The sequence below is a fragment of the Camelus ferus genome, chromosome 24 (genome assembly GCF_009834535.1).
Source record: "Camelus ferus isolate YT-003-E chromosome 24, BCGSAC_Cfer_1.0, whole genome shotgun sequence".
NCBI lineage: Eukaryota > Metazoa > Chordata > Mammalia > Artiodactyla > Camelidae > Camelus > Camelus ferus.
Window position 1 is genome coordinate 23,584,764 of NC_045719.1, and position 12,731 is coordinate 23,597,494.

General features: G+C 36.4%; 1 protein-coding gene and 1 non-coding gene across 14 annotated transcripts in view; one reads left to right on the forward strand and one right to left on the reverse strand.

Moving 5' to 3' along the window:
- The window catches only part of LOC106730885 (uncharacterized protein FLJ37310-like), a 103,930-nt gene that overhangs the window by 69,920 nt on the left and 21,279 nt on the right, over positions 1-12,731 (reverse strand). For 2 of the 13 annotated variants that reach the window (XR_004314983.1, XR_004314990.1), the window contains 2 exons: positions 11,862-11,937; positions 4,610-4,712 (listed from right to left, as the gene is read on the reverse strand). The exons of 6 other annotated variants lie outside the window; for them this stretch is intronic. The gene's annotated coding sequence lies outside the window, so the exon portion shown is untranslated. Of the gene's footprint in view, positions 1-4,609; positions 4,713-10,984; positions 11,087-11,861; positions 11,938-12,731 lie in introns of all 13 variants that reach the window. 5 more of the 13 variants (XR_004314986.1, XR_004314991.1, XR_004314989.1 and 2 more) reach the window with 4 other exon arrangements.
- On the forward strand, positions 648-781 carry LOC116659690. Its single transcript, XR_004315058.1, has one exon. It is a non-coding gene; the product is annotated as a small nucleolar RNA SNORA70 (small nucleolar RNA).

Below are 12,731 nucleotides of genomic sequence, written 5' to 3' on the forward strand. Positions count from 1 at the left end.
TACACTAAAAAAAATGCACAGTACATATAAGATAGATAAGCAAGTTTATACTGTATAGCACAGGGAAATATATTCAATATCTTATAGTAGCTCATGGTGAAAAATAGTATGATGTTCACGTATGACTGAAGAATTGCACTGTACACCAGAAATTGACACAACATTGTAAACTGACTATAACTCAATTTAAAAAACTACAGGCAGAAGCACATTCATAGAAGCATTATTCAGAATAGCAGAAACCAGCAACACACTAAACATTCATCAACAGCGTAACGAACTGTGAAATACTCCCAAATATGATGACACGATTCCTAGACGAATAGTACATACTGAATCCCACAAACATGCTGAGTAGAAGTCAAGCTTAGATGGGTACATGCTAGATAATTCCAGTTACATAAAGTTTGAAAACAGGCAAAATTAGTATTTGGTAATGAAAATCAGAGAAACACCAGCATCTTCTGGGTGAGAGATGGTTAATAACAGAGGAGGCATAAGGAATGAACTGTGGTGTGCTGGCAGTGGTAGCGTTCATTTCTTAATGTGGGTGGTGACTGCACAGGTGAGTTCATTTTGTAGAAATTTATTATACACTTATGGTTTGTGTAATTTTCCATATGTTCATTGTAATTCAATTTAAAATTCTGCAGCCAAGTAAGCCTGCCATGCTCTTTTCCCCAGGGGGCCTGGTGTGCAGTGGCTGCAAACAGGAGCCCCCTCAGTAGTGCACACTGCCTGCTGCTTGTATGGACTGCTCCAAGGGGCCTTGGAGACAGCCCTTTCCTGTGGACATTCATGTCTAACTTCATGCTGTCCCCAATCTAGGCTCCAGACAGGTGCTCCAGGTGCCTTTGGAAAGTCCCAGCGCACTGGGAGCCCAGGGGCCACATTGGCCAAGGCATCATGTCCAACCAGAACAGCTGCAGAACAAGTTGCATGTGACTGAGGTCCTATGCAGGGCCAAGTTCAAGTTCCCTGGCCCCAAAAGACCCGTATCATCCAAGAAGTGAGGATTTACTAAGTTTAATGCAGATGAATTTCAAGACATGGTGGCAGAAAAGTGGATCATCCTGCATGGCTGGGGGTTAAATACATCCCTAACTGTGGCCTTCTAGACAATGGCAGGCCCTGAACTCATGAGAGCATTGGTGCTTTCCCCTCCAGAAGTTTGACTATTTGACTTTCAAAGAACCAGCTTTGGACTTTATCATCCTCACTACTTACTGTGTGTTTTCTATGTCATAAGTTTATGTTCATCTTCATCTCCTTCCTTCTACCCTATCTGGGTTTATTCTGTAGTTACTTTTGTCATTTTTTAAATTGGATTCTTAGTTTATTCATCCTGATCATTTATTCTTTCTTAAAATACAATCTTAACTATATTACACAACTTTTAAAGTATTTTGCTAGAATTTAATTCTGAATATGTTCTCATTTCCATTGAAATTCCTAATTTCTTTGTTGAGCTTTAAGCTGCTTAGAAATTATTTTAAATTTCTCAATGTATGGGACTTTTTCTAATTACCTTCTGTAAATGGCTTCTATTGTAACTGCCTATAGTGACAGAACTCAGCCTTTGAAATCTGTGGAGGTTTTATAGCCAAGCAGATGGTTAATTTTCATGAATATTTCATGTGTGCTTGAAAGGGATGCACAGTCATCAACTGCTGGAGGCAAAGATAATAAAATAAAAATAAAAGGATAGTAAAAATAAAAGGATGGTAAATACAGAAAAATAAAAGGATAGTAAAAAAGCAAGTTAACACAACATTGTAAAATGATTATAAATCTATAAAGAATGTTTAAAAAAAAGCAAGTTAGCTGGAAACTAGTCAAAATTGAAATGGAAACCCCATATTTTTATATTTTCCTGGTATGTGCACATATGTATATTATACACACACATACCTACAAATACGTATGTGATTATATTCATATGTACTCACATTTACACACACCACACACACATACATACACAAACACACATGAAAGGGCTATATCATTTGAATAAAACTGGTCATCAACTGACATGTGGGACATACAGTTTTATAAAATCTGATTCCAGATTTCAAATATATCTCTAATAGATGATCATTACTTCTGCTGCTTCTTGAACTTGCATTGTAGAAATGTAGTGCTTCTGAAAATTTTGATGGCTTATAAGTTTGACACCCATATTCTTTGTTCCCTGACTGTAAAATATTTTCACTTGCAGATTTATAAACATCCATCAGAATGATCAAGCCAATGACTTGTTTTCTTTTCTCTATTACATGTTCTCTTCCTATCACCTTTGTATACACACCTGCCTTCAACACTCTTCAAGTGCAAACTGCATCAAGTTCATGCACAGCATTATATGAAATTCAAGAATATTGTCACACATCCTTCTGGCAAAATGGGACAGTCTAGTTTTTTGTCACAAAATACTGCATGATGAAGCCCTTTCTGCCTAATGACTAACTTGATGCAAAGCCCGTATTTCCTTTATAGAAACCACAGAAATACACTGTCACTGATCAGTTCTTGAGTTCAAGAAAATTCATGTAGGATATTGCCATCTGATGACTCACAGTCTAAGATTTCACTCATATGATCAAGTTCACCATTGTAATTAGGGCCTAGAGTCCTACTGTCTATTTTGATCATTATTTTATCCATCTAACAACTGTAAAATGTCTTCCTCTGTCAACTTTTCTACTCTTAACCATTATGGATAGAAAATGAAAAGTTCTAAATTTTCAACTGTGTTCAATGAAAACTAAAAGAAGACTACAAAGATGGTACCTCCAGACTTCATTTGTATTTTCTTAAAATACGTGCAACTCTTGAGGCAATGCAATAAAGACTCAAAGATAATGCCATAGCATTGATTTGAGTATTCCATCATCTTTCTAGACAATTCCTTCATTCTTCCATTTTTTATTTTAGTTTTTCTTAGCATAGTTGGGAATAAAGACTAATGATAAAATCTAGGATGATGAAATTTCCAATATAAAGATACAGTGATGTAAGAATTTATAGCATCTTAGATTCATAAAAAGGTCCAATGACCCATACAGTAACTAGAAAGAGAGAGTTTTAACTTTCTTTTTTAAAGTAAATTTTCTGTTCTTCAGAAGACCTCTAAAAAAGAATGAAAATCATAAAGCATCAATTCTTAAAAGGAGAAATATTTTCCTATTTTCATAAAAGTACAATTCATAAAAAATGTCAATTTTTGCACTGTATGTTTTGAGGCCTTTTCTAACAGCATAAAAGTTGAGCATTATACCTACCTGGGGAATTGAACCTTTTATCATGACTTACTGACCCTCTTTATCTCTAATAACTATTTCTAATGAAGTGTATTTAATTTGATACCAATATAGTTATATGAGCTTTCTTTTAGTCAGTATTGGAATGGTGTATCTTTTTCCACCCTTCAGCTTTCAACCTATATCCTTATGTTTTAAGTGTTTCTTACAGCAGCTTAGTGATAACTTTTCTTAAGCCAGCTATTGTTTGTCTTCTAAAGAATTTAGTACACTGACATTGACTATGATAGGTAATAAATTTGAATTTATTTTGACCGCTGCATTTGGGGATAGCCCATTAGTTCTTTTTCTTCTCCTTTCACCTCCCTCTGTTTTTTAACCATCTTCTGGACTATTTTACTTGCTCTTATTTCATTTACTCAGAAGTTTAAATACCACCTGTATACCAATGATATCAAAATTTTTACCTCAAGCCCAGACCTCTACCCTGAACTACAGACTCCTAAGTTCAACTGCCTACTAGACACATCTGGTTGAATATCTGATATGCATCGTGAACTCCAGAAACACTCCCCTCCCCCAATTATTAAGTTTCCTCCCACAGAACATGCTCCTTCTGCATTCTTCCACTTGTCAGTTGATGGTGACTCCATCCTTCCAATGTTCAGATCAAAATAGAGTCAACCTTGACTCTTCTCCCTCACACCCCCTCCTTTTCATCAATAAATCCCTGTCTCCACCTTCAAAATACATGTAGAATCCAACAATTTTTCACTACCTCCAGCACTGGTACACTGGTCCAAATACAATCTTAACTGTTGAGGATCAAAAGGCAGAAGTTCTGGAACAGTCTGTTCTCAACACACAGCCAAAGCAAGCCTTTTAAAACTTGAGTCATATCAGGTCACTCCTTAGCTTAAAAAATTCCAGATTCTCTTTTCACTCAGAGTAGAAGCAAAAACTACATCACTCGGACTCCTACTTCTGTGACATCACCTCCTAGCTCCCCTCCTCTCATTCACCCTGCTCCAGAGACAATAGCCTCCTTGCTCTTCCATTATCTTGCAAAGTATGATGTTGTCTCCAGGCTCTGTTCTTGCTTCCCCCCTCTGCCTGAAAACACTCCTCCACAGACACCCATAAGGCTCACTGGTTCACGTATCCAGGACTCTCTACTCATTTATCCCCTCACTGAGAACTTCCCTCTTCACCAAGTACAGGACAGCAATCCTCCACACCAGCCACAACAACTCATTCTTCTTGCCCAGTTTAATTTGCATTCAGAGCACTTATTGGACACAGTACACATTTACATTAGTGTTTTTTAACTGCCTCCTCCACCCTCATACCTCTGGAGGCTCCACAAGAACAGGTGACTTCAGTCTTTTTTACTTCTGTATTCCCAGATCCCAGAACAGCAACTAGACCACAACAGGCTCCCCTCCAAGAAATCTGATGAATAAATAAATGAATAAATTAAAGGAATCTGTGTTCTTCTTTATAGTTGGACCATAACAGAAGACAGTTGATAGCAGGAATTTTAAAATTCATGAATGCTGGCTGTCTACTTAGCATCTACCGCCTTCTTCCCACTTCCTAAAGGTACACTTATTTTTGTTCTGGTGTCTGCCTCTAGCCCACCCTCTACCCCTCATCCCCCATTCCATGTATTCTGAGAGAAGTTAAATCCACTCCCACATCTAGGGGTCAGTTCTGGCTGGCTTGAGCTAACCAGCATACTTTCTTCCCCCAAGAAGTCAAATCAAAATCAATTTGAGGGCTCCAGCCTGAATTTGGGCAAAAGTGTTATCTTCATTTCAACATGGTCATACATGGATGGGAGGCCCTGAACTACTGAAGCTTCAGGCTACCAAGCTGGGAATGAAGCTGGCAGACAGAAAAGAGTGAAGCCAAAGGAACTTCATAACAATCCAGAATTACTCAATTAGAGCAATCCTAACAACCTTACAGCTTAAGTAAGTACACAATCCATTTTTCTGTAACATGAAACTGAGAGAATCCTAACTGATGCTTGTTGTGTACTAGATGATATATTATAAATGATAACAAATGGGTCCAGCTTCAGATTACTCTGTTCTCAAGGAATGGGATTCTTGACTGGTGAAGGCATAAAGGTAAGCCCCAATCATTACAGGGAACTTCTAGCCAAGGTTTTGAGTGGGAGAGAACCAGGTAAAGCTCAGGAACATAGTCTTCTTGTTATGACTACCCTCATAGCTTCTCAAACCTTAACAGCAACACTAATTCTTAAGAACTTTTAGCTTAGACTTCATTCTGGATCTGAAACTACCCTTTAATTCAATGAAATATAAAATTTCAACCTATAAAAAGTTATAGAGACATACAGTTCCCAGCTCCACATGTAAGGAGCCAAGAAGTTGTCACTCTGTCCTAACAAGTAAAAAGCTGAACAGACTGAATCAGCAACTCTTCTAGGATCGGAAAGAGAGCAGATGAAGGCACAGGGCAAACTGCAGCCCCCGAGACAAAAAAAACAAAACAGGCAGATACAGAGAACCACAACATTCCAGAGCAGAGACTCATGAGCAGTGGAAACCACCGCCAGGGTAGGAAACCCTGAAATGCAACTGATGAACTGCTGGAGGCTCAGTAGGAACAACTCTGTGGGTTAAAGACTCCAGGGTACCCAACAATGTGCGAGATTTACCTCCAAGAGCCTCATCGGCTTCTCAGAGTAAATACTGGAGAAAAACTCCTTCCTCCTTCTGGCAGGGGATGGGGAAAAGGAGCCATTTTGAAACATCAAAGACTTCTGTTCTTAACAAGGCCTGCCTTCAGGGGAAACTAACTAACCAGAGCCTAACAACCTAGAGGAAGGGAACACCCAACTCCAGCTCACTCTAGCCATCCAGTCCCACCTAAGGGGGCAGGAAAAACCCTGAGAAACACCTGCGAAGTTCACAGTTCAGAGGCACAGGCTGACAAACCTGAGACCTAATCTTAGCACTACAGAATACTTCCCATCCCGCCACCTCACTACATCACTAAAGGCCTATCTACGGCGGGTCCTTCACCCAGCATATCATCATGTGAGGCTATCAAGTGAACAGTAGAAGGCATACCAAATCACAAAAACACAATTTAAAGACATGATGTAGCAGAGATGTTGAAATTACAGACCATGAATTTGAAATAATGATAACTAATATGGTAAGGGCTCTAACGAATAAAGTAGACAGCATGCAAGAACAGACAGGAAATGCAAGAAAAGATGGACACCCTAAGAAAGAAACAAAAAGAGATGTCAGAAATGAAAAACACTGTAACAGAAATGAACAGCAGCTTTGATGGGCTTCTTAGTAGACAGCACAGAGCTGAGGAAAGAATCTCTGAGCTGGAGGCTATCACAACAGAAACTTCCAAAACTGAAAAAGGGAATAAAGACTGAAAAAAAATTAAAACCCCGACATTGAAGAACTGAGGGACAAGCACAAAAAGTATAAAGTATATGTGCATACTAGGAATACCAAAAGGAGAAGAAAGGGAGAAAAAAACAGAAGAAATATTTGAACCAGTAATGGCTGAGAATCTCCTTAAATATATGTCAGCACATAACTACAGACCCAGAAAGCTCAGAGAACACCAAGAACACCAATGCAAACAAATAAATAAATAAAAAAAAAAAAAAAAAAAAAAGACCCCAACTTGGCATAATATTTTCAAACTACAGAAAGTCAAAGATAAATTCTGATGAAAGCCAGAGGAAAAAAATCTTACCCATAAAAGAACAAAGAATTACACCCAACATCAAAAACCATGCAAGCAAAGAGAGACTGGAGTGAAATATTTAAAATGTGGAGAGAAAAACATACCAAACCTAGAATTCTGTACCTACAAATTCATCCTTCAAAAGTGAAGGAAAATAAAACTTTATCAAAAATTGAGAAAATTTGCTACCAACAGACCTGTCTTGCAAGAAATATTAAAAAAACAAAGTTCTTTAGAGGGAAGGAAAAATTACACAGATCCACATAAAGAAAGGAAGTGTATCCAAAAAGGAATGTGAAAGTAAAATAAAAACTTTTACTCTTCTTATTCTTCTTTGAACTAACAGATAATAATTTGTTCAAAATAATAATGGTATTCAGTTATGTATACTTATGGATATATCTTATGTATATGTGCATGTGTGTATATATGTGTATAAACCTGTACACATGTTTATATATACTTATCATTAGTGAAACAAATGACAGCAATTACACAAGATGGAAAGGAAGAATTAGGATTATTTTATTATAAGATATCATAAAGCAGCATTATTTGAAACTGGGCTTAGATTAATTGTAAATGTATATTACAAATTCTACAGCAACAACAAAAAAGAGTAAAAAGAGGAAATATAACTTATATGGCTAAGAAATGAGAGAAAATAGAATTATATAAAATGTTCGATGAAAATCACAAAAGGCCAAAAAAAAAAAAAAAAAGAGTAGATGAAATAAAAAGGAACAAAGAACAAGGGCAACAAATAGAAAATAGTAACCATCATGGTAGATATTAACCCAACTGTACCAGTGATCACTTTGAATATCAATGTCTAAATGCAGCAATAAAGACAGAGATTGTCAGAGCTGATTAAAAAACAAGACTGAACTACGTATGTCTATAAGAAATTCACTTTAAGTATAAAGACACATATAAATTAAAAGTAAATGGATATAGAAAAATATACCATACTAACACTAATTGGAAGAAAGAAAGCGTAGACATATTAATTTCAGACACATAGACTTCAGAGCCGCAAATGTTATCAGCAATAAAGCAGCACATTACATAACAAAAAGGTCAATTCTTCAAGAACACATACCAATCCTTAACACATATGCACCTTACAACAGAGCATTAAACTACATGCAGCAAAAATTGACACAACTACAAGAAGAAATAGAACAATCCATTATCATAATTAAAATTTTCAATATATCTCTATCAGAAATAGACAGATCCAGTAGGCAAAAAACCAGGAAGGACATAACTGAACTCAACACCACCATCAATCAACTGGTATCATTGACACTTACAGTCTACTTCATCCAACAGCAGGATAAACATTCTTCTCAACCTCCCATGCAGCATTCACCAAGATAGGCCCCATTTTGAGCCATAACACATACCTTAACAAATTTTAAAGAAAAGAAATATAACGTCTACTCTCAGTCCACAACTGAATTCAACAAGAAATTAAGAACAGAAAAATAATGGGAAAACCCCCAAATATTCAGATGAAACAACACACTTCTAAAATATACATGAGTCAAAGAAGAGATCTCAAGCACTATATAACTGGAAGAAAGGGAAGGAGGGAGGGAGGGAGGAAGGAAGGAATCTCAATAGAAATTTTAAAATATTTTGAAGTAAATGAAAATGAAAACACAAGTTATCAAAATCTGTGGTATACAGAAAAATTAGTGCTTAAAGGAAAATTTATAGACCACCGAATGCATGTTATGAATGAAGAAATGTCTAAAATCAATAATCTGTGTTTCCACCCTAGTACACTAAAAAAAAGAAAAAAAAAAGAAAATTAAATCCAAAGTGAGCAGAATAAGGAAATAATAAATTAAAGAGAAATTAATGAAACTGAAAACAAAAACAACAACAAAAAAGAGAAAATCAACAGGAAAAAAAGCTGGTTCTTTAAGAGCAATATAAAACATAAGCTTCTAGCCATGCTAACAAAGGAAAAAGGAGAGAGGACACAAATGATTAGTGTCAGAAATGAAAGAGGGTGACACCACTACAGATCCCATGGACGTTAAAAGGATTATAATAAAATGAATACTATGAATAATTCTATGCCCACAAATTTGGTAAGCTGTATGAAATGGACCAATTCCTTGAAAGATACAAACTGCCCAAACTCATATAAGAAACAGATAATCTGAATAGGTCTATGTTTATTTAAGAAACTGAATAAATACTTTACCTTCCCAAACAGAAAGGACCAGGCCCAGATGGGTTCAGCAGTGATTTCTACCAAAAATTTTAGGAAGAAGTAACAGTTGACCCTTGAACAATGCAGGGGTAATCTGTGTATAACTTTCAGTCAGCCCCCTGGATCCACAGTTTCTATGCATTCATGGATTCAGCCAACCAAGGACCACATAGTAGTGTACTATTTACCACTGAAAAATATCTGCATGTAAGTGGACCTGTGCAGTTCAGATCTGTGTTGTTCAAGGGTCAACTCTATTCCAAATTTCTACAATCTCCTTCAGAGGACAGAAGCAGAGAGAATACTTTTTAACTCATTCAATGAGGCCAACAACACCATAATAACAAAACCAGAAAAAGACATTACAAGAAAACTACAAACCAGTATCTGTCATGAACAGATGCAAAGATCCTCAAGAAGATACTAGCAAATCAAATCCAACAATGTATAAAAAGAATTATACAACACAAGTAAGTGGGACTTATCCCAGATATGCAAGGTTGCTCAGCACTCAAAAATCAATTAAAATCACCCATCACATCAGCAGGCTGAAAAAAAAAAAAAAATCACATGATCATATCAATAGATGCAGGAAAAGCATCTGACAAAATTCAACACCCATTCATGACATACGCTCTCAATAAAGTAGGAATAAAGTGGAACTTCCTCAACTTGATAAAGAATATCTATTAAAGACCTACAACTAACACAATTAAAGGTGAAGAAACTTTAGGTTTTTGCACTATAATCAGGTAAAAGCCACTTCTTTTCAAAGTCATACTGGAAGCCCTTATTAATGCAATAAGGCAGGAAAAGGAAATAAAAAGTAATACAGATAGGGAAGGAAGACTGTTACTGTTCACAGATATGATTATTTACTATGTAGGAAGTCCAAAATAATGAATAAAAAACATTCCTGAAACTAATAGACAATTACACCAGGCTGCAGGATACAGGATTAATATATTAAAAAATCAACTGCTTTTGTATAAATCAACAATGAAGAGGTGGAATTTGAAATTTAAAATGCTACATTAGGACCTCAAAAAATGAAACACTCAGATATAAATCTAATAAAATATGTACAACATCCACACAAGGAAAACTGCAAAATTTATGAACAAAAGCAAAAAAGAACTAAGAGGAGATAGTCTACGTTCACAGATAGGATGACTCAAAATGTTTAAGATATCAGTTCTTCCCAATTTGATCTATTAAATTCAATGTATAAATACAACATCAAAGGCATAATCCATGAAAGAAATGAAGGATAGCTGGGCTTCATTAAAACTAAAAATTATGCACTGCAAAAGACAATGTCAAGAGAATGAGAAGACAAGCCATGGACTGAGAAAGTATCTGCAAAAGACACATCTGATAAAAGAATGTAATCTAAAATATACAAAGAACTCTTAAACCTCAACAATAAGAAAATAAAGAATTTGATTAAAAACTGAACCAAAGACCTTAAAAGACACCTCACAAAAACATATACAGATGGCAAATAAGCATATGAAAAGATGCTCCACATCACATTTCATCATGGAAATGCAAATTAAAACAACAGAGAGATAACACTACACACTCATTTGAATAGCCAAAATTTGGAACACTGACCAAACCACCCAATGCTGGCAAGAATGCCGAACAGAAACTCTCATTCATTGCCAGTGGGAAAGCAAAATGGTACAGCCACTTTGGAAGACATTTTGGTGGATTCTTAAAAAACTAAACAGACTCTTACCACTCAATCCAGCCATCATGCTGCTTGGTAGTTACTGAAAGGAGTTGAAAATATGTCCACTCAAAAGTCTGCACAGCAGCTTTTATTCATAATCAACAACACCTGGAGGAAACCAAGGTGTCCTTCAGTAGGTAAATGGATAAACCAATTGTGATATGTCTATACAGCAGAAAAATTTTCAGCAATAAGAAGAAAGAGCTCTCAAGGCATGAAAAAGACATGGAGAAAACTTAAATGCATATTACTAAGTGAAAGAAGCCAATCTGAAAAAGCTGCATACTACATAATCGCAGCTATTTGACACTCTGCCAAAGGTAAAAGCATGAAGACAGTAAAAAGATCAGTGGTTGTGGGCGTGAAGGGGATGAACAGGCTGAGCACAGATCACTTTGAACTTTTAGGGCAATGAAAATACGATGTATGATACGACAATGGTGGATACCTGTCATTTTACACTTGCCCAAGCCCACAGAACGCACATCAAGAGTGAACCCTTGGGTAGGGTTACTCACTTGTAAGCGTGTAGGTTAATCCATTGTAACAAACACACCCCTCTGGCAGAGGATGCTGATAACGAGGGAGGCTACTCGTGAGTGGAGGCAGGGCGGGGTATACGGGAAATCTCTGTACCTTCCTCTCAATTTTGCTGTGAATCTAAAACTTCTCTAAAAAAATTAATTTAAAAAAATCTACATAGCAAATTTTCCTCATTTATAATAACTCCCCATTTAATGAAAATGAGTGCTCTGACATAGAATTTTATCAGAACTCAGGCTCTAATAAACAGGGCTTCGTTTTTCCTCACAGTGAAGTGTCCTTTCACCAACCCAAACCCAAAACCTCCATTCTGCCCAGCATCCCAGGCCCCCTGGCTTACGTGAAGGCTTCTCTTCTAAAGTCGTGTCACTTCTCCCTGTCAAACAGGATCAGGATCCGTGTCATCAGCCTGCAAACTGGGGACATAGCACCATCTTCAGAAAGTCTCATTAACCCTAATATACTTCAGCTATCATCACATTTCTGTGAACTAATACGGAGTGATTTCTAGGATATACTGTTAACTGAAAAAAGTAAAGGACAAAAGAGTATGTACAGGACGCTACTTGTACAAGAATGGAAATACGTAAACAAGTACATCCTTAATTTTGCAGAAAGAAACATGATGGATAAACTAGAAACTAAGGAGATTCATTAACAACCCTCAAGGCTGGAAATCGGAAGGGATTAGAGGAGGAAGGGGGTAGTGACACTTCCATGGATAGCTTTGACTTTTGAAATTGTGTTGACACTTCACATACTCAAAGTGAAATAAACCAGTGAGGAAACCTAATTTTACTTCGTATGAATAAAACATAATTAACCAAAGGGGAAATAATGTAAATAACTTTTCAACACGCTATTTTTACTCTCTACCCTCAGTCTAAAGACATAAGTACTCTAAACATTAAACTCTGGTTAGAAAGCTTATTTATCACAGTGGTATGCGTCAGTAATTCTGAAAACTATTTTCTCCATTATTATAGGATTGAGCAAATGAGTAAACATACTGCAAATAAGACATTTACAGAATGGGAGAGAGTAAAAGTGAATCCTGTGGTGATGAACTGGAAATAGAGTTATTTGTATGAACTCATGGTTTTCAACAATAAATACAGACCTTGACATAAATATGTGTGTGTATATACATAATCTAACTTTTTTACCTCTCTATTTCTTAGCTGTGTGCAGTAAAAGGGCCTAGAAACAG